The sequence below is a fragment of the Eumetopias jubatus genome, unplaced genomic scaffold (assembly GCF_037043125.1).
Source record: "Eumetopias jubatus isolate StellerSeaLion01/CBP00866 unplaced genomic scaffold, mEumJub1_p1.0 scaffold_5, whole genome shotgun sequence".
NCBI lineage: Eukaryota > Metazoa > Chordata > Mammalia > Carnivora > Otariidae > Eumetopias > Eumetopias jubatus.
Genome location: NW_028274811.1, coordinates 49233126 through 49255692, shown reverse-complemented (window position 1 = coordinate 49255692; position 22567 = coordinate 49233126). Strand labels below are relative to the sequence as shown.

General features: G+C 42.9%; 1 long non-coding RNA gene across 1 annotated transcript in view; it reads left to right on the top strand.

Annotated features, from left to right (window-relative positions):
* The first annotated feature begins 4662 nt into the window (after positions 1 to 4662).
* The window catches only part of LOC114224678 (uncharacterized), a 47652-nt gene continuing 29747 nt past the window's right edge, over positions 4663 to 22567 (top strand). Inside the window, exon 1 of the long non-coding RNA XR_003612433.2 lies at positions 4663 to 4746. This is a non-coding gene — a long non-coding RNA (uncharacterized LOC114224678). The remainder of the gene's footprint in view (positions 4747 to 22567) is intronic.

The window sequence follows — 22567 nt, the reverse complement described above, 5'->3', positions numbered from 1 at the left end:
TAAGAATGGGCAAAGGACTCAAATAGACCTTTTTCCAGAGAAGATATACAAATGGTCAATAAACACACAAAAAGATGCTTAACATCCTTAGTCATTTAGTCATTAGGGAAACACACACACATGATACCATTTCCCATCTACTAGGATGACTATAATAATAATTCTTTTTTTTTTAAGATTTTATTTATTTATTTGAGAGAGAGAGAATGAGATAGAGAGACAGAGCATGAGAGGGGGGAGGGTCAGAGGGAGAAGCAGACTCCCCGCTGAGCAGGGAGCCTGACACGGGACTCGATCCCGGGACTCCAGGATCATGACCTGAGCCGAAGGCAGCCGCCCAACCAACTGAGCCACCCAGGTGCCCCAGTTCTTTTTTTTTTTTTTTAAGATTTTATTTATTTGACAGAGGAAGACACAGCAAGAGAGGGAACACAAGCGGGGGAGTGGGAGAGGGAGAAGAAGTCTTCCCACCGAGCAGGGAGCCAGATGCGGGGCTCGATCCCAGGACCCTGGGATCATGACCTGAGCTGAAGGCAGACGCTTAACGACTGAGCCACCCAGGCATCCCTATAATAAATAATAATTTTTAAATAGAAAAATAAGTGTAGTGAAAATGTGGAGAAATTGGAACCGTCATCTGCTGCTAGTAGGAATGTAAAATGGTGTAGCTGCTGTGGAAAATAGTGGTTCCTCAAAAAGTTAAACAGAATTACTAGATGACCCAGCAATTCTACTCATAGTTATATAACCCCAAATTTAAAAAGCAATGTTCAAACAAAAACTTTTGCACACATGTTCATAGTAGCATTATCCATATTATCCAAAAGGTGGAAACAACCCAAATGTCCATCAACAAATGAACGGATAAACAAAATGTGGTATATCCATACAATGGAATATTGTTCAGCAACAAAAAGGAATAAAGTACTGATACAGGCTACAATATGGATGAACCTTGAAAAGATTATGCTAAGTAAAGAAGGTGACAACAAAGACTACATTTTTAATTACTCTCTTCATATGACATATCCAGAATAGACAAATCCTTAGAGACAGTAAGCAGATTAATGATTGCCAGGGCCTGGGAGAATGACAGATCAGGGAGTGACTATTAACAGGTACGGAGTTTCTTTTGGGGGTGATGAAAATGTTCTGGAATTAGATAATGGTGCTTGTTATACAACATTGTACATGTACTAAAAGCCACTGAACTGTACACTTTATTTTATTTTTTATTTAAAGATTTTATTTATTTATTTGACAGAGCACAAGCAGGGGGAGCGGCAGAGAGAGAGGGAGAAGCAGACTCCCCGCTGAGCAGGGAGCCCAATGTGGGGCTCGATCCCGGGACCCTGGGACCATGACCTGAGCCAAAGGCAGACGCTTAACCAACTGAGCCACCCAGGTGCCCCGGAACCGTACACTTTAAAATGGTGTACAATTTTCCCAAATTGGGGGGAAAAAAAACACCCTAAAAGGCAGATTCAGGAAGGAAATTAGAAGTTAAGAATAAAAGACGAGGATGACATTTTTGTCCTCAACATATGTCATGATCGATTGTTAAACTGACCTTGTGAAGTTAAAAGATTTTGCTGCAAACAGATTGGGGTTGACTACACAGGTATGGAAACTGTGTATTCCAGAACTTCTTATAACAATCTTATTTAATTGTACTATTTTCCAAAAAAATGATATATATAAAACAAAAAACGGGCTAGACAGATAAATAAGTATACTTACAATTTAAATAGTGGGTGTTCTACCTGCCTACAGGCAGGGCCTCATTAGCCTTGGAAAGGAATTTGGACTTTTAAGTCAGGAGTGTCTTGATAAGGCTCAAGTTCTAGAAAAGTCATGGTAGCTGCACTGGGAGAATGACATAGTAGGGAATGAGTCTATTTGCAGAAATCAATTAGAAAGCTTTCAGTGGCTTGGATGAGACTGATGGCGGTGCATACAGAATTAACAGAGAACATGACCAATTTATTATATTAATCAGAACTCTTTCAAAGAGACAGAAATGACCTCAGGGAAGCTCTGTTATAAGTGGGGAACTGTTGGCCCCAGGAACAAAATCATGGATAAAGGCAAGAGAGCTGCTGGCTCTTTGATGACTGGATGGGGGGAATGGAATGCTGCCATCTCTTTCTATTTTTGTTCTCATCTCTGCTTATCTCTGAAAGTTAGCTGTTCCCGCTTTTAGGCCTGGGAGCGTACATGACCTGTTGGTGGCTCTGAAATCATGTCTTTACAGCTTCTGATGAAAGGAGACCAGCTGTCTTTGATTTGGGATAGATTCAGAATGTAGTATCCCAGGAAAAGCTGCCATTGGCCAGGCTCAGATCATGTGCTTATACCTGGATTCCTCTCTGTATCCAAGGAGAGAGGTACTTTGATTGTTTAAGGAACATGATCATGCCAGTGGCCAAGGAAGTAAAGTCTATTACCAGGTAATCAGAGAGAAGATGCAGGCAGTCCTGAGCTGACGGAGGCACTGCAGAGTTAACGGAACTCGGCGATCGATTGATTATGCATCGATTGATTATTTTCTGAGTCAAGTGTGACACTTAGATTTCCAACATCCTGGGAGGAAATGAGACAGGAAAGAGAAGAATAGAAGCAGTTTTGAAGGAGAAGACAATGAGTTCACATTTGTATCTGGGGAGTGTTAAAGAGCCATGGGACATTCATTTTGAGATGCCTGATAATAGGCCTGATTTCCTGGAAGAAACAGCTGAGCTGGATGGAGATTTGGGAGTCATCAGCATCGAGAGCATCCTTCAAGCCCCAGGACTGGAGGCCATCTTCCAGAGAGAATGTAAAGTGAGAAGAGGGGTTGAGGACAAACTCCGGAGAGCACCGCCATCTGAAGGAAGGACCGAAATGACTAAGAAGGAACAGTAAGGAGGAAGAAACCAGGAGAGAATCCTATTATGTGAATTTGGGTTCACACTAGTTGGAAGAGCTGCAAGGAAGGATCACAAAGCTGGTGGCAAAGTGAAGACTCTAAGAAACTCATAACCTCTCTAACAAGATAAGAACATATCAGCTCACAAAGCAAGTAGTGTATGATAGGTGCCAAAATGAGTTCTAGGAGGGAGGGAGAGAGGAAGCATTATGGATTGGGGTAGCCAGAGGAAGCAGGATTTAAGCAAATACACCCAAATGGCTAAGACTTGAGTAGTTGGACAGTGGGAATAGGGGGAGCAATTCCAGGTTGGAAGATTTCATGAACAAAGGAGGAACTATACCAGGAACATTCAGGAGACCTGCTTATGTTGAGGTTTGATAAGAGATAATTTCAGGAAAGTGAACTTAGGCCAGATGGAGAGGGCTTTGAATGCCAAGCTAAAACATCTGATAATAAACTTTAGTTAGTAGAGAGCCTTCAAAGGTTCTGGATACTCCCTTAAAGAAATTGCCCTGTTGTTGTTGTTGTTGTTGTTTTGTCCTGTGGTGTTTTGTTTTTGTTTTTTCCTTTTAAGGTATCCCTGTTGGACCAGCTCTTGTTGTATCAACCAAATTCTCTCCCATCATGTTGTATCTGTCTCTTTTGTTTTAGAGAACATTAGGTGTGACTCTGACGCTCCTTGAGTGTCACAGCTGCTCTGGGACTGTTCAGAAGCCTTCTCCAATAGGTAGTTAAGTTTTCTTTTCTTCCATCCTATTAGTTCTAGTTACATCTCTCAGGGACCATGTGAAACAATTCCACGTTCTCCTCGTGTTTATGTTCTGAGGATGCTTATAGAGTTTCCACATTCCCTCTGCTTTGAGCTTAGCCAAGGTATACATGTCTAATTCTTTTAATCTCTCCCCCTAAGTCACTCCCTCCGGCCTCTTAATCATCCTAATTGCTCTTCTTTGAATGGCAGCCAACTCAGTATGTGCATCTTCCTTGTGAGGCCATGAGGAACAGGCTATTCCACGTGTGGTCTCACTAGACCCATATATTACCGTCATCTGATGGCTGGACACGTGGGACTGCACCCCTCCTGCTCTCCCCCTTCCCACAGTGCAACCTGGCCTTGGTAAATCCCTTATCCAACAGGTTATCCTTCCATTTCCAGGTGGCCTTTTCCAAAGCTTGGAACCTGTCTTCACCACATGCTCTCCCCCAAGCTCCCATCCCAGGAGGTCTCTCACTGGAGAAGGTGGCCCAGGACCAGGCCCGAGGATCTGTGGAAAATTGCAGCTAAGCTTGCATAAGTAAATCTTGGAAAGGGGCAGGCTGTGGAGTGCCCAGAATTAGAGGATGCTGCTGCCAGCCATGAGCTCTCTGGCCTGCAACGCTGTGAGCATTCAAGAAGGTGCAACTTGGAGGCTGCTTCCCTGTTTCCAATTATCCTTTTTATCTCTGCTCTGGCCCCTCTCCTTACCTAAGTGTTTTCATAGCTCTCAGCCATTACTGTTCAGCTTTGGGAGGATAAACGTGAAACCAAACAAATTATAAATATCCTGTTTCAAGATGTGTTATCACTCTGTGAATAGAAACCCCCAGAAGCCCGAGTCTTTTGAAAGCTCTAGTTTTGTTTTGCTTTGTTTTAAGCTTTGAAAAAAAAAAATCCTCTGCCACTCTAAGGATGTGGTGGCAGAGGTTAAACTGCCTTTGAGAAAGCCAAATGTTTGGACTTCAGTGAAGGTTGACATGGAAACCCACCTGAGGCTTCCTCTGGTGTCTCGGGAGGAAATAAAACCCGAGATGGATGTTCCCGTTGCAAGAGGAAGAGCCGCTCGGTGGGGTGGCAGGTAGGCCTGCGCGGTGGGCGGGAGAAACTGCCCCGGGGCCGCAGACGAGGGAAGTCGAAGGACAGACACCCAAGGCCAGAAAGGGCACGACTGCTGCGTGTGTGCCGGTTCCTCGGGGCCGTCCCGGCAGTCCCGGAACTTTCCGCGGCCGGGGCTCCTGCGCCGCCGCTACCGGAAAGTTGACGTTTTTATTCGAAGCCCTTTAGCCCAGCAGTGGAATAAAGAGCAGCCGCTCTCCGGGGCCGCGTCCTCGTCGACAGGAGCGTGGCGGGGGCGCGCCCAGTGGGCACCTCCCTCCGGCCGCCCGGCCCCGCCGCGCTCCCGGCCCCCACCAGGCCGCAGGGCGGCGGCCGGCGAGCAGGGGCGGGGGGTGGGGGGGGCGGCGGCCCCCCCCGGCATCCGCTCCGCCTGGGGCTTGCAGACCCCAAGGAAGCCTTGCCCGCCGCTCCGCCCTGGGCCGAGCGGCCTCAGTCACTCCCCACGTGGGCACGGGAAAACTACCGGGAACAGAAGTTTTTGTTACTTGGGGTTGGGGGAGGGGGTGGAGAGAGGGGAGAGGAGAGGAGAGGAGAGTCATGAGAAAGAGAGGAGGAGGAAGAAAGCGAGAGAAGGGAACCTGGAGGAAGAGGAAGGAAGCGGGCAAGAATCTGGTTGCTTCCACGTTCTCCTGGTGTCTTTCTACACGGATCTCGCCTCAGAGGTGGGCCAGGCTTGTGGGGGGACTAGCCCTTGCCCTCCAGGTAGCTCAGACTCTCCGTTTTTGCTCTGAGTGCTTGAGAATGCCCTAGAAAAGAAACCTCGAGAACGTCTCTCTGTGGGATTTTGAGGGCCTCCATCTTGTACGGTCACTGTTCCTTCCAAGTCTAGGGTATCCATACAGTCTAGCTGTCAGATAAAAAAAAGCAGGACTCCTCGTTCAATCTGAGTATCAGATAAACAAGGAATAATTTTTACTCTAAGTATGTCCCATTCAATATTGTTTGTTTTGCTAAATCTGGTAACTGAGTCAGTGTGTATTTATGATTCTTCTGATTCAAAGCCTGTCCACACAGCAACTCTTTGAAGTAGGAAAAGGGCTCCTGCACACTCTACCAGGCATCAGGCCCAATTTCCAGCCTTCCCTTTGTCCCCTCTAAATTTGGTACAAGTTCAGCTTTAGGCCAAACTGTGAGGTGTTTTCTGGGACAGTTGGTGGAGAAAGCTGTGATGGGGGCGGAGATCAAGGAGGCTGTTAATTTAGGTCACCTAAGATAGCAATTGGAATTTCCAGCTTGAGATAACCCTGGGACTAAGTGCTGTCTTCTCATTTATTGAAGGCATTTACGAGATGTGCTGTGAATGTAAGAGTTAAATAGTAATCGCCTTTTGTAAGCAGCAACTCTAACTGGGGTTTACATTTGGGATTAATAGTAAACTCCCCAGGCCTTACCGACAGAAGAATGTAGTTGCCCGAATAAACAATATTTTGATCAGGACTGAACACCAATCCTCAGAGCATGCAGCCTTTTCCTAGCAAGGAGCATTTCCCAACTCTGAAGTAATTTGCAATGTGCTGGAAAAACATTTTTTAAAAATGGATATCTTAGATACCATAAAAGGGAAAACAGTTCTCCCTTTTTAAGTAATAAATACCATTTGTAGGAGAATTCCTTCAGTTTGCATTTCTGAATTATTTTCTGATAATGTGAGGCTTACAGTGCTTGAGTGGTGCCTACTGTCTATAGTAAGGAAGAGTCTAATGGAACAGTGTGGGTCTGGGGTTTACTGTCCTCCAAATGTTACACATTCTTCTTGGTACGTGAAACCAAGAATGTGTCTCGGTTATGGGGCTGGCCATCGAGATGAGTGGAGGGCCCCTCAGATGGTGGAATTCTGTCCCAGTTTCCCAGCGGCCATTGTTCCTTCGGCCTCCCCAACCAAAGGGGAGGAGTACCTGAGGAATACTTTCCAGTTGCTTTCCTCTCCTTCCCATTCCGACTCCAACATCACAGGCTGGATTCCAGTGAGATACAGCATCTCGACAAAGACAGCCCTTTGACTAGGAATCTGAATGTGCTGAGAAGCACAGAAAACATGTTGTTGTTCTACTGGGAGGTCTCAAACGGCTCCAGGAGGACTCTCTTGGAAAGGCACCGGCCCTGGGTCTACTCCAAAAATGCTGCTCACTCTGCCCCCTGGTGCATGTGTGTGCGACTCATGCAGTCCGGAATTCCTTCCTCCCCACTTCCAGGCGATGTTGTGAGCAGCTTTTGGATGATCCTGCCTTCCTGGGGCCAGTGAATGTTTCTCACTCTGTGGGTCGTGTGCTTAAGGTTGGGGAAACCGAAAACTTGGATTCCTTTCCAGTTCATTCCTTCACCAAATATTTGTTGATTTCCTACTGTGTCCACATCACTTTTCACCAAGCTGTCAAGGGAGTCAGGCTTGGGGATGAATGTGGAGTGCTGAGTCACTGTGGGGAGTGATGTGGGCTAGGGGATGGCAAAGAGAGAGAATGGGCACACTGGAATTTAACAACAGTAAAGCCACTTTATGCCCAGTGTCTAGCAGTATGCCTGGTACAAAGCTAATGCTCAGAAAGTATTTGTTGAATCTATTTGACAGTGAAATATTCTGGGTGATTAACTTTTTCTTATTATCCCTAAACTAACTTATTTTCATTTCATTAAATATTTCCTATCAATCCCTCCTTACTAACAATGTGTGCCAAAGAAAGCGATTTTTTTCCTTGGGGCGTTAAAAACCTTAGAGCATTTCAGATTCATTCTCTGATCTTGGATTGGGTCTGCCTGGTAATGAGTCCTGTGGCAAGGCGTCGTAGGAGATGGGATGAGTGTGCACTGACAGAGAGACAGGTCTGGCTTTTTTGAAGAAATCTCTTATATGAGTTTCTTTGTCGAGATGCTGTATCTCACTAAAATTCTGCATATGACGTTTGGGGGCAGGATGGGAAGGAGAGGAAAGCAATGAACTAGAAAATGGGTGTTGCTTAGGAGCCTTGCTTATTTTTTTTTATTTTTAAGATTTTATTTATTTGACAGAGAGAGACACAGTGAGAGAGGGAACACAAGCAGGGGGAGTGGGAGAGGGAGAAGCAGGCTTCCCACTGAGCAGGGAGCCCGATGCGGGGCTCGATCCCAGGACCCTGGGATCATGACCTGAGCCAAAGGCAGATGCTTAATGACTGAGCCACCCAGGCGCCCCTAGGAGGAGCCCTGCTTATTAATGAACTGTATGTCTCTATCCCATGGCAACAGGCAGGTGGGTTAGGTTTGTGTGAGTGAAGCAGATGGGCCTCTTCTCAGCTTTTGGCTAGGTGTGAGAACATATCTGGGAGACCCCCATCAAATCCACAAGTCTGGCTGCTCACGCTGCATTAAAATTTTATAGACAGGTTTGCCCAGGGGTTGACATGAGAAACAATGCTACTGACTATTCAGTATTTTTAAACAATTAGATGTTTATTGGGTCTAGACTGCAAAAGCATTCCACAGTGCTGGATGTGGTGGGAGGAGGAGAGGAAGGAGAAGACTCTGTCTCTACCTGTTGGGAGCTTGTAGTATTGTTGCAGATTCAAAGGGAACACAAAGCAGTCAAGTGCCATTATGAGATAAGGAATATAGAGAAGGCAGGAAAGACATGGGTCTCAGGAGCCAGAAAGAGTTGGAAGGCGAGAAGGGCTGATAGGGGATAATAATAAGGTGCCAGGCACTGTGCTAAACAGACTGAGGGGACTGTTTCTATAATCTTCGCTACAGCTCTGTGGTCGCCCTGCTGTTGCTGTTCCCATTTTCTCATGAGAAAGCTGAGCCTTATTAACATTTAACTTGCCCCAGGTCACTGGGGAGATTAATGGCAACGCTGAGATAAAAACAGGTGTACGGAAGGCAAGGAGAGTGGATGAAAATTGTAGTTTAGTTGGGGGAAGACAGCATTTCCTCTCCCCCTCTCTCTTTAAAGTGTGTTTGTTAATTCCTACCTTTCAAGATTATTAGATGGGATAAATGAGAGTGTTTGTGCACGTTCAGAGCAGCCTGGTGCTTGGTGGGAAGTCAGACGGCATTAGGGAAAAGTGGGGGGTGAGGACAGACATCCCAGCGAGGGAACCAGGACGTGACTAATGGGAACGATGGGAAAGGGGATCCGGTTTATAGAGGACCTCAACAACTAAAAGAGAGGGTGGCAGTTGACGCCACTTCAACGAAAGTGATGGTTCTTTTCTGATTTTGAAAGCAGTATACACTCACAAATAGTTTAGGAAAAAAACCTGGGAAAGTAGAGAGATGAAATAAAATAATTCCACCACTTGTACATAGCCACATATAATCTCTTTTCTATTATTTAACTTTGATCCTAACCTTATGAAATGTGTTATAAAATACGAAATTATGATCTTAACTTTATGAAATAGTGTTCAAAAATGTATGACATATATATCTACTTACAATATACTTTATGATTATACTGTTGAAGTAAGTTCTGGTTTTTTCATGCTTTTTGAGAACATTTTCCTCACTGCTAGATAGTATTTTTTTTAAAGTATTTAAAGTGAAAGAATATTAATAAAGTAGGAGTACCATAACATATTCAACATGTTCTCTATAATTGGCTATTTAGATTGTTCCCAATCTTTCACTATTAAAAATAGCACTGGGATGAATATCCTTATTTGCATTTTAAAAATTATTTCTTTGGGCCGAATTCATAGAAATGGAGACACTAGGTCAAAAGGTGTAAGTTTTTTCCAGGCTCTTGATTCATTTGCCAAACGGCTTTCCAGAAAGGTTGAATCAATTTCTGTTCCCACCAGTGTGTATGAGAGTGCCCATTTTAGGAAGCCCTTGCCCGCAATGAGTTTTCCTTTTTAACTGATAATTTCATAGAAAAAAATCGTATCTTGTTTTGCTTTGTATTTCTTAGATTGTAAGTGAGGTGGAACAGTTTTGCCGCTCATTGTCCATTTGTATTTCTTCTTTCGTGAATTTTCTCTTTGTGTTCTTGACCATTATTCTAGAACAGCACTGTCAAATGGAGACCTGATGTGAGTCATGTACGTTATGTTTTTCTAAAGTACAAACCTGGATGTGACAGGGAGCAGGAAGTGGGAAAGGAGTAACAATGGGTTCGCCTTGTCTCAGGCTTCAGTTTTTCAATTTTAGGTGAAAAAAAATATGCCATCTTTTATGGAATTTCTCAATTCAGTTTCAAAGATTTTGTATTTAGTAGACTTTCCTCCCAGATTTGAGAAATATATTGCCTGGCTATCTTGGGTTTTAGTTTTTCTCTGCCCATGGATGTGTTAGCTCATGGGAAAGGTTATATTAGAAATTATTAACCAAACACCACATGTTTTACTCTGGGTGCATAATTTTGACCAGGAGTGGAGATCATGAGAGCCATGTTTTAGGAGGATGCCTGACCTGCCAGAACCATGTTTTGGAAGAGTTTGAGCTTGGAGGCCTGTAGACAGGCTGGGAGGTAGTTGCAACAGGCAGGCCTGAGGCACTGACACTCTTGATGGGATAAGGACACCAGGAATGGGGCAGGACGAGTCTATCCACAAAACAATTCTCGTGAAAGGAAACTTTGGGTCTTTGTAAAAAGTTGGACATAGCCAGTGAAGAGAGAGAGAGAAGAACTTTAAATTCTTTGTGTGTGTTTTGGTGGATAAAAAAATGGCATTGCCTCTGCAAAGAGATGGGAGGGTCGGAAATCTCAGGTATAGGAAAATGTTATTTTCATTTGGGATATGCCGACTTGGAGGGAAAAGCTGTAAATCCGTGGAAGAAACTGAAGATTAGCTTATTCAACATCCATTCAATCTCTGTTCCAGCTAGTCCTATATTGTAGGGTCTAGAAAGCTAACCAAACAATCCTGTTTCTCTCAATCTCCTCAGCAGATGAGCTGTAAGCATGTGACCTAGTTTCCGCATTAGTTGCACCTTTGAGATTTAATGGCAGAATTGAGCACACAGGCTTGTGGGAGAGGTCACATTTGAGCTAGGATCAGTAATGATGTGCTGAGAATAATGGAGTGATAGGAGATCAGCTTCTCAAAGAGAAGAAAAAAAGTGCTGGCGAATGTGTGGGGATTGTATTAAGGAGATACTCTGAAAAACATGAAAGGGTTGATTTTGTGGGACTGGTTGAGGCTGAAGGGCATAAAACTTTAAGGGCTGTATCGATTCAATGTTCTATCTTTCTTCACTGGGAGCCAAAGCATACGTGGCAACACTAACATAAGTATTTGCTTTGACTTTCTTATGACTTTTAATAGTATGGCTTTGAGCAAGTTGCTTACAGCCTCTAAATTTTAGCTTCCTCATCTTACATATCTAAGACCATTTCTGCCAGAACTGAAGCACCCTCCAAAGCGAATATTTAATAGTAGTTCCCCACCCCTATGAATCAGGCAATGTGCTAGGTACTTAAGATACAAAGTTTATTATGACAAGGTCTCTGCCTTCAAGAGCTCATATTCTGTTGGGGGAGAACGGAATGGTCAACAGGAATTACAATACAAATAAGGGCGATGATGAAGATCCACACAAGGTGCATCTCAGCTTGGGTAGGGTTTGGGAGTTGCAGAGGAAATCAGGGAAGGATTCTCAGAGGAGAGTAGATCTACTGTGGATCAGAGGGGTGAGTCTAAGTGTTTAGATAGAGAAAGCAGGGAAGTCATTTCTAGCTATTTGAGCAGCATGGACAATGGTGTAGGATGTGAACACTTTCAGTCAGCCTAGGGGGAAGGACTAGTAACGTGTCTAGGTAGTCTGGGAGGAGGGGTCTTGGTGATCTGACCCGTCTGTTGCCCCTGGGACTTGCTCTGTCAGTTGACTCCTCCCTTTCAGTAGCTTCAGGATCCCTTTCCTAGGCTACTTCTCTTTGGCCAAAACCTATAAACTCAAGTCTCCTCAGAGACTGGATAATTTTCCTTGTTTGTCTGTTTCTCCATCTACTGCCCTTTGTCTCTCTTTCCTTCCCTTTCACTCTTGGCCTCCATCTCCTCCCTTCCTAACTCAATCTCAATCAATCTTCCTTACTCAATCTCATGTGCCCTGGGTTCCTCTGCTAAACTGTTCTTACCACAGGTTGCCAATGGCTATCAGGTAGCCCCTTCTGTTCCCTTCTTATTTGCCTCTGTAATAGTTAGCCCTTTGCCACTTCTTCTTGAATCTGCTATCTCATTGTTCTTTCAGATCTTCTTGAGTCTTCCATCACCTTTGCCAGTCCTTTTCTGCTGCCCAACCCTGAAGTTTAATATTTCCTAGCATTCTTTTCTGAGCTCCTTTTTTGCAATCAACAACTCTGAGTAATGTCACTCACTCTTGGGGTTTCAGTTTACCGTCCCCCCCCCCCCATTATTCTAGCGATTCTCAAACCCTTATCTGTGGCCTCTGCCTCTTCCCTGGGGTTCTGAGTCACATTGCCCATCTCCTACTGAGGACACCATTTTTCTGTCCCTCAGGCACCTCTAAGTGAATATATCCCCAATCAAACGTATTAGCTTTTCCAACAATCCTATTTCCTATATATCCATTCCCATCTCAGTGTCCAAACTTGAAACCTGGGAGTGGTCCTTACTCCCTCCTTTTCTCTCCTCCATATCCGGTCTGTCAACAAATCTTTTTATTTCTACTTTCTACGTATCTCATGAGTTTGTTCTGTCGGAGGTCCTAATCACTGTTCAACTGATTGGCTGTTTTTATGTGGGTTTTTTTTTTTTTTGGATCAGCTTTCTCATTGGTATTCTTTCTTTTCCTTTCACTCCACTTGAATCCATCCTTGAATATCTTTTAGAGTGATCATTCTAAACTACATTCATTCCAACATGAGTGCTTCAAGTCATTCCACAGTCCTGACTGAAAATGTGTTTTCTCTTACCTAAAACAGTTCTTGTCCTTCTTGCATGGAGCCTTTTTCATGTCGAAACACCTGGTGGATGCCCACATGTTAGCTAGACTTTTAGTGCCTGTTAATTGAGAAATTACATAAACCAAAAGCTACTTCAAATTCAGCAACAAGTTTAAGTTTATTTTGTTATTAATAAATATAGCATTGACATACATTGACCAATAATATACATTCAGAAACATAAGATATATTCCATCTGAAGGCCATTCATGGTGGATTCTTGGACTCCTTGCAATAACTACTTCCTAATGGTCAAGAACCATTGCCTTAAAGATGACATCCAAACTAATTAGCTATATAAGGTACTTTAAACTGTTTTTTTTTTTTGAGAAAGAGAGAGAGTGCAAGCGAGTGTGGCAGGGTTGAGAGGAGAAGGGCAGAGGGAGAGAGAGAGAATCTTTTTTTAAAAATTTTTTATTGTTATGTTAATCACCATATATTACATAATTTGTTTTGGTGTAGTGTTCCATGATTAATTGTTTGTTCATAACACCCAGTGCTCCATGCAGAACGTGCCCTCTTTAATACCCATCACCAGGCTAACCCATCCCCCTACCCTCCTCCCCGCTAGAAACCTCAGTTTGTTTTTCAGAGTCCATCATCTCTCCTGGTTCGTCTGAGAGGGAGAGAATCTTAAGCAGGCTCCATGCCCAGTGCAGAACTCAATGCAGACCTCGATTTTATGACCTTGAGACCATGACCTGAGCCGAAATCAAGAGTCGGATGCTCAACTGACAGAGCCCCGCAGGCGCCCTGTAAAGTAATATTTCCAGTCTCATCTCCAGTCACTTTGCTGTCCTTCCCTTCTTCTCACACCATGTTGACCCCACAGGCTGCTCCTTTTCCTCCCGTTCCTCACTCATCACTTTTTTAGGAATGCCCTTCCTTCCTTTCCTCTGCCTGGAATACCCTCACCTTATCCTTCCAAGACCTGACAAAAATGTCAGGAGAAACTTTTTTAGATTCCTCTTAGAGTCATTTGTTCTTCGATGCCACTCATAACACTTCGTGCATCAGCTCTAGCGAAGTACTTACTATATATTATACTGGGATGGTTTTTACATTTGTCTCTCTCACTAGATTCTGGGCTCCCAGGTGTCAGAGTCTGGGTCTTATTCATCTTTGTATCCTGGGTTCCCAGAATAGTGCTTGGCACATAGTAAGTGCTATGGTATTTGGTAGAGGTTGGTGGATTCATAGTGACTATTAGAATATCTTTGGCAACCTTAGAGCAGCATCCTGAAAGAAAAGCAAAACCCCAGCCCTGAGTGCCCAGCTCTTTCCTCATAATTACCACTCTATGCAGGGACAAATAATGATCAATCTTATACTTAGCCATGTAGAAAGTTACAGCTATAAGAAACTGTAGCTGTCATCCAATAGGAGTCCTTCACATTACAGATGGGAAATCAGCATTGAACCTTTCCTTTTCCAGATTCAGCAACACTCTTTTCAGCTTTCTCCATATTCTGGTTCTTGATTCATTTTCTTTGGATACTGACTTGTCTACATTCCTCCCAAATTGTTGGAATAAGCCGCTCATTTACAGAAGGTATAAAATTTGTTTTAGTCCCTAATATATGAATGCCTGCAATCCATAGATAATGTATATTTTTAAATGATTTAGACATTTTAATCTTCTTCCTGGCCAAGTTTTTCACCAGGCGGTATCTAAGGAGGAACAGCATTGGCAGATGTGACTTGAAACTTCATTTACTTCTCTTGCCCAGACTCTGAGGGAAGCAAATGGGCAGCTAAGTGCCAAAGGCAAGCGGCCAGGGGGAGAGCAGCAACCTGGACATTCAGCCTCTGGAAACATCCAAATCCCCTGGTGCCCACTCTCATTTCAGAGATTATAACCTGCCTGGTTTTTACGACCTCTGAGCGTTGAGCCTCAAATGCCAGGTGTGAAACAGGAGATGGGTATTTTTGTGGCAACATGGATGTATTTTGTGTGGAGGAATGATTTGTATGGAACCATGAAGTAAGTGGCTTGAAGGGGAATGTGGAGAAAATTTGTCTTGGGCAAGAGGCTGAGCCACTAAAGTATCTTCAGGGCGCTGTGTATAACATGGAAAAAATTAGACTTTCTTCTGTTGCATCCAACTGACTACATGGTCACTTTGAGAACAGTAAAGTGGTAGTTATTCTTGAAGAAGTGTGCAGAAGAAAATTTAGCAAAAGGAAGTTACAGCCTAGGACTTCTGAAGCATCTGCCCAAGATCTAAAATAGATTACTGCCTCTCTGTGGAGGAAAAGCCCGGGCATCTCTCTGAATTTAAATGAGGCATTACTGTTAGCCATTAAAAATGAAAATCCTTCTACATCTAGTAGCCTGTGGGTGTGCCAGCATCCTTACCAATCTGTATTCCATCTTTTGGCAAGTAAAAGTGACCTGAACTCATCTATTTATACTTTATACAAATTCCTAACTCTAGGGTAAGAACTTGTCAGGCTCCCAAATTCAAGTCTAGAGAAGTTAGAATCCTCATTGTTTACAAAGCTTGTCCATCAAATGAAGCTAGTGTTAATTAACTCTGGCATCCCTAAATTCATTTGGCATATTCAAAGGTCTCTCTGAAGGCTGGGTCTTAGATAACAAATGCAAAGGCAGCACCATTAAGCAGAATGCAGGCATTACATATTTTTCCTTGTGTTGCTTCTGTTACCAATCAAACTTGCAGATGTGAGACTAGAACATTTCTGACAGTAAGTCCCACAAAAAGATGCTGCTCATTTATTTTGGCAGTGGGTAGTACTATCCTAAGAAGGCAGCTGTGCATGGCAGAGCTCACTATTATAGCTCAAAATCTGTCCTTTTGTAACACTTGCGGGGCATTGGGTTATGGCATTCAGAAGGAAATGGAACAGATAGAAGGGTACATTGGGAAACAGCAGTTAAAATGCTCTGACTTGTAAAATCCCTTATGTGCAGTACCATTTTTTCAGTTATTAAATGAACATAATTTAAAGAGCAATTTGCTTGTCATCGTTGGTACTGTTGTATATTCCGACCATATTGGTCAGTTTTAACTTTCTGTAGACAATTTTCAACTAGTGCAGATCAATAGTAGTTCATGGATATATTTAAATCTAAAACAAGAGGTTTACATGGTATTTTAGAAATTTTAGTGAGCATATTCCAAGTTATATTAAGTTCAACAAATGCCCTATGTTAACAGAATATTCCGGATATAAAGTAAGCCAGCCACGCAGTATCTGAGAAGTTGGTCTTTTTTCATGCGATACTTTTCTGGGCAACACAATTGCAAGCTCATTTTGAGGGGATTCTGAGGCACACAGGGAAATGCCCATGGATACAGCTCAGGAGCACACTGACCTACTAGGACAAGAATGGCTTTGTCTGGGCTCACGTGACCAAAAATGCACACAGGCTCTAATGATAGACATACCTTTTTCCTTTTGATTATTGGCAGGATGCCCACTGTAAACCGACAGCAGGCTGGGTGCTGAGCAGAGTTGGGGGGTGAGAAGGAAAGGAGAGGGTAACAGAGGAGTTTTTCCTCTTTATCCCCAATGGTACACAATGTGTATTTATTTACTCCATAAGTCACCAGGCAAATATCCAGCTATCGTTATGTACACTGTAATCAACTTCTTTGTCTGTGCTTCTGGAATAAAATACTACTGGCATCCAGAGCCATAGCTATACATCACATGTTTTTGTCTTTGCATATATGCTAGAGTCTAATGAGCCTAATTCATTCCATGGTAACAGTGTAAGTACATAGTTATATCTGTATCTTACAGCCTTAAAATAGAGATTTGGGTTTGGAATTGAGAGCCTTTTTTTTTTTTTTATTCTTCCTTTTCAGATTATTCCTTTTTCCTATTCTGCTTTAGACCAGACACTCCTAAAAGAGTCTGTACCTTGAACAGACTGGGCGTTGTTGGGAATACATGCTGCAGGTTCCATAGAAACCCTGTCCATGAGTCAGAAAGTGAACACCAGGCCTGTTGTATTGATTCTATGATGTGGGTTACTAATGTAATACCTGATGTGTGTGAGCTGGCCAAGAGCTGCTCCCCCAAGAGTTGCTGGGCAGAAGGCTGGGAGGGTTGGAGCTAGTTGGAAGTATAACCCTTGACTGTTTACAGAAGGCAAAGTCGCACCATTTCAGAGCCAGGCCTTTTCCTTCTGTTTCTCAGTAGGGATGCTGTTTTCTTAATAGTGCCATGGCTTTATTGCAGCCAGTGGAAGACAAGAGGCCATTTGCTTCCTGCACATCAATCACCATGGACTTGGGATCTCAGGGTTATGTTCATCAGAAGGCAGGCTGCACGAGCCGTGCTGCTAAATTCTTGGAGAGCACTCAGATAAGTCAGCTAACTGCAAGAGTCCAATTAATCAGACTCCATGGTGGATAGAGGTGTGAATAAAAACCCAAATGTCTTCAAATGATTAAGCAAAACAGATTGCTTGTTTGTGGTTTTCTGCGATATCATGGGCCTGCTATAAGCCAGAGGTCGGCAACCTCCAGCCTCCAGCCTGATTTTGTACAGCCCACAAACTAAAAATGACTTTCATTTTTTAAACATTGTTAAAAAACAACAACAACAAACTAAAAGCAGAGAACAGGGGACAGAGACTGTATGTGGTCCATGAAACCTGAAATATTTACTATCTGGCCTTCTATGGAAAAAATGCCTAGGCCGCGAAGGCATGATAATGAGAAGTTTTGCATTTCTAGCTGCCACATCACTTCGCTCCCCTTCACAGTCCATCTGTGTTGTCAGTCAGCCCAGGGGAGGACTCTGGCTGCCCTGAGAGACCCTGAGAACCAGGTGCGGCTTTGAGATTCCTACACCACCTTCAGGTCGGCCTTACCGCAGCCCAAGGCTGCCATGCCTGGTGCTCAGGAGGTAATTGGGTGGAGAAAAGTTAGATTGACCATGGATTAGAACAGTCCCCTCTAACTTCCCAGCCCAGGACAGGCTTGCCAGAGCAGCCCGCTTTCTCCCCTTCTCCAGCTTCTCAGCGAGCATACGCATTTATCAGATCTTTTGAGCCATTCGATACTTGGGTGTTTTTCTTCCAATACCCTTCCTGAAGAGCTGGCCCACCTCCGGCATTTGGGGAAGATAAGATTCTAACTTCATTCCTGAAGTTTCTGGTTAGATAGAGACTGCCTTTCAATCCGAGTTCTTCCTCTTTGTTCCTTGATCCCAATCCCAGGAGAGTCACGAGTGTTTCTCCTGCTGCAGCTCTGACTGAGTGCTGCCAGTGAAGTCTGCTGACGTGCCCCTGGGTTGATCATCAAGAGTGGGGCTGGGGAGGGGAAACATCCTTCATCTTTCATCTTGCTTTCTCTTTGGGCCAAACATTCTCTTCTTGAAGGACCATGAATCCCAAGGCTAGGCATCCCTCACATAAACAGACTGACTTAAAAACCTGGGATTCCAAGAAGCTTCCAGATTGGCATCCATCACCATTTCCCTGTGATTCTCATCGCTCCCTTATCCTCTTTGATGTTGCCCTGGTCCAGGCCTTCATCATCTCTCACTAAGACCAGAATAGTGACCTCATCACTGGTGACTCAAATCCAGGTCCACCTCAGCCTACTCTGCACCCTGCTTCTGGGGAGTGAAAACCTGGCCATGTGTTCCCATTGCCTACAGAATAAAAGTTCAACTCTCTCACGGCCTCTGGAGATCTGCCTACTTTTCTAGTGATCTGCCTACTTCCTTACCTCATCTCCCATTTGCACCTGTCTTTTAACCATGGTTACAGGCATGTCATTCCTTGGCAGATTGTTTGACACACCTATGCCTTTAATCATGCGGGTGGCACCCACCATCTGAAATGCCCTCCCTGCCCTTTCCCCAGTGTGCTTCACTAATACCTAATCATCTTTGAACTTGAAGGTTCGGGTTCATATTAAGGATTGAATTGCATCCCCCCAAAAGATGCTGAAGTCCTAGCCCCCAGTACCCATGAATGTGACCTCATTTGAAAATAGTGTTTTCTATAGCCAATAAAGTTAAATTAGAATCAGTAAGGTAGGCCCAATCCAAAATGACTGGCCCCTTCTAAAAAGGGTAAATTTGGACACAGGCTTGCATAGAGGGAAGACAATGTGAAGACACTGGGAGAATGCCGTCTAGAAGCCAAGGAATGACAGGCTATCAGAAGCAAAGAGAGAGGCTGAAACCAATTCCCTTTAACAGCCCTTGGAATGAACCCTTGATCTTGGACTTTTAGCCTCTGCAACTCTGAGAGAATAAATTTCTGTTGGTGAAGCCACACAGTGTGTGGTCCTTTGTTAAGGCGGCCCTAGCAAACAAATACACATCATTTTTTACTGGAGAGCCTTTCTTGATTCACATAAAGTCAAAATGGACTTTTGTGTGCCCCAGCTTATTCTAGATATATACCATTATGCCAGCAGCTATGGCCATACAGAATAAAGCTGTGTATTCAAATTATAATGCACATGTGAATCACCCGGTAATCTTGTTAAAAGGCAGATTCTGATTCCTTAGGCCTGGGTTGGGGCCTGAGATGCTGAATTTCTAGCAAGCTCCCAGTGATACCGATGCTGCCGGTCCATGGGCCGTACTCTGAGGGTCAAGGCTTTAGGACACTTGTTAACGGGCTTACCCGTGATGCTGTACCATGCCTGAGGGCAAGATCCAGGTCTTTGAATATCTAGTACTTGATGCCTTGCTGGGAATATGACAGGCACGTAATAAATGTTGGTTGAATGGCTGGTGAACCGATGAACGAATGGATCTATGTTATTAGAATCATTCCTTGGTATTTAAGGATTCATGGTCATTCCCAAGATATGTTGGACATAGAGTAAGGTACATACTGCACTGCCAAATATCTCATAGCTTTCCCACCCTTCACCAGTTTTACTCGTTTGAAACTCAGAGAGAAAAGCAGCTCCTATCACACACGAGGAAGAACATTCTGGAAGGCCACAGTGGTGGTAGGGAGGTGTACTGCTCAGCTCTTTAACACCATTTGGCAAAAGTCACCCCTTTCCTCCATCCATCTCCACTTCTACTCTTTGTGTAACTGCCCAGAAGCTGGTCACTAAGAGCCCGAGGACAGGCAAGTAATGGACATGACTAAGCTCCTGGTAGGAATTGGCTCTGTGCACTTAAAAGAGCTCACTGAAGTAGGTGTTATTATCCCTATTTACAGATGGAAGGTTGAGTCTTGAAGAAGTAGTTTGTCCAAAACTATCCACCTAGTGGGTGACAGAAGCTGGAGTCAAACAGATTTAACTTCACTCTCCGTGTCTTTTCCATTGCACTGTGAAAGAGAGAGCCGAAGTTCTAACTGGCTGCACTGGTGAGCTATCTCTGCTTCTCTCCTCCCTGCAGAAAATGGAAAAGCAGCAGCTCTTACTCTCCCGCTCAGAGGCGATTCCTTAGCTGCTTTCTAGGCTCTTCCAATTCGGGTAGTCTCAGAGCTGCCTCATTTTTCTGGCATCCTCAAGAAACAGGATGTTTCTTCCTGTAAGTGATTCTTTCCTTTCAATTTAAAAAATTGTTTTAACAATTTGGGGTAGAATAATTCTGACATACGGTACCCTAGTTTTGCCTTCTTAAATAAGATCTTAATGCCTCAGGGCCATTGTTAAGGATTGTCATTCCTAACACTGTGCTGAAATTTATTCATATTTTCAGGTATGAAAATAGCAAACTGTTTGCCCCTACATTAGGTGTTGTCAGACTCAATATGTTTTTTAAAAGATTTTATTTTTAAGTAATCTCTACACCCAATGTGGGGTTCAAACTCACAACCCCAAGATCAAGAGCTGCACACTCTACCAACTGAGCGAGCCAGGTGCCCCAGACTCAATATTTTTTTTTAAAGATTTTATTTATTTATTTGAGAGAGAGAGAATGAGAGATGGAGAGCACGAGAGGGAGGAGGGTCAGAGGGAGAAGCAGACTCCCCGCTGAGCGGGGAGCCTGATGCGGGACTCGATCCCGGGACTCCAGGATCATGACCTGAGCTGAAGGCAGTCGCTTAACCAGCTGAGCCACCCAGGCGCCCTCAACATTTTTGGAGACAATAGTTCTTTTGTAGTTTTTTTTCCTCTTCCTCCCTTAATCTAAAGACTATCAGTTAATCCTTTTTTGCTGCTGTCAGTGAATCTGCTTCTACTGTCTTGTTTCTCATTTGTTAATTCAGTTCTCAAGGGTGAGAGGAATTGATATGCAAGCTTGTTAGAAATATATGCAAAGTAAAAGTGAGTAGGACATGAATTGAGCATCTAAGACATTTCCTTCTGAGTTAGTGTAAGAGATTCATTGCCTTTAAAACAGATGTTTTTGTTCTCCCAGAGGTTTCAGTGAATTTTCTGGTTCTGAACATTGTATTTTCAAGTTAAGTTCTTTTCAAAAATAATATCTATTAAGGTGCAGTGGTGCTGTACAATATATTGGCTTTAGACGCCCTCTTGCCTATAAAACAGCTAATAACAGTAAAAACTCACTAAGCTGGAACAACCCAAAAGGAGAAGACATTCTGAATTAATTTTTAGAAGTCTCATTTAAAGTATTTTTTAAAAAATTATGTGGTCTCTTGCTTTCCCAATCAAAAAGTGACTCACATTAGCTGCTAAGAAAATGCTGGATGTATTCTGTTGAGTAGACAACAGTATTCATTTGACTTTAAAAAATATGTCCAAACACTTTATTGTCTTAAGTAATTTAAACTTAATGCTATAATCTTTCAGAGTATTATCCCCTGTAAAATCATTTCTAAATAGTAAAAAAATAAACTCTGGTGTCAACCAGGTTGGATTATTGCAAATTCCTCATTAATAGAGTCTAACTTTATTATATATATATATAGTAAACTTATATATATATATAATAAATATACATCTTTCTTTCTTTCTTTCTTTCTTTCTTTCTTTCTTTCTTTCTTTCTTTCTTTCTTTCTTTCAACTGCTGAAGCATCGTCCCAGTGACCTTTTGACATTTCACAATTAAGGTTTTCTGTACCTTTGGGAAGCAATTTTAAAACTGAAAGGTAATTTTATTTATACCTACTTATTAAAGTATATGCTAAAGCTTATTATTTTGAAAAATGAGAAGAGAACAAAAGAAGAACAAGCAAAGATGAAGAGGAAAAAAGAGGTAATTGGTCAAAATTCAATGTGGTGTATGTATAGCAGTCTGGGGGCCAGAGGACAGGCCCTTCCCTGATTCACTGGAATGTTCGGGTGGGTAATGAATGGAAGGCACAGCCCCTGGAGGCAGCCTATTCCTTCTTGTTACTTACAGACCAATGACCCTTAGGTTCATCTGAAAAATCAGCATTTGAAAAGTCAATGTGGATTTATCTAAGAAGAAATCAGTACCAGCAAATTAGTTCTTTTAAACATACAAACAAACCATAAGGGTTATTTTCTAGCCTAGGTTTTTCATTCCAAATAGCTTTGAATAAAGAGATGCACTACAAACTAAAAGTGCATTCATCTCAGATAATGCAACAAGTTTCAGTTCTAACAGGATTTCCTGGTGTAACAGAAGCTTTCCCTAACAAAATAATTGTAGTCTAGAGAAAACAAGGAAATTAGGCTTTAAACGTCTCTTTTCTTACTTTTTATTCTTTTGCCATAAAAGCACAAGGACTTTTTTCTTGTTTTAAAAAGTTTTGTGATTAATGAGATGGGCTAACATGTTGGAGGTTAAAGCTAAACACACAAGGCAAAACATGCTGTTTACAGAAATTTACAGCTTACCCGCCAGAACCACGTTTGTTGGGCAAAAAGCCTTCATAAAATAATTATGAATATAAATAGTTAACTTTGGTTTTTGTTGATCATGTAGAAAAATTAAGGGCCATTTTTCAGGCAATAATATTACTATTAAAAAAAGAATAAAGAAAGGACATTTTTGTAAGATGTATGTTCAC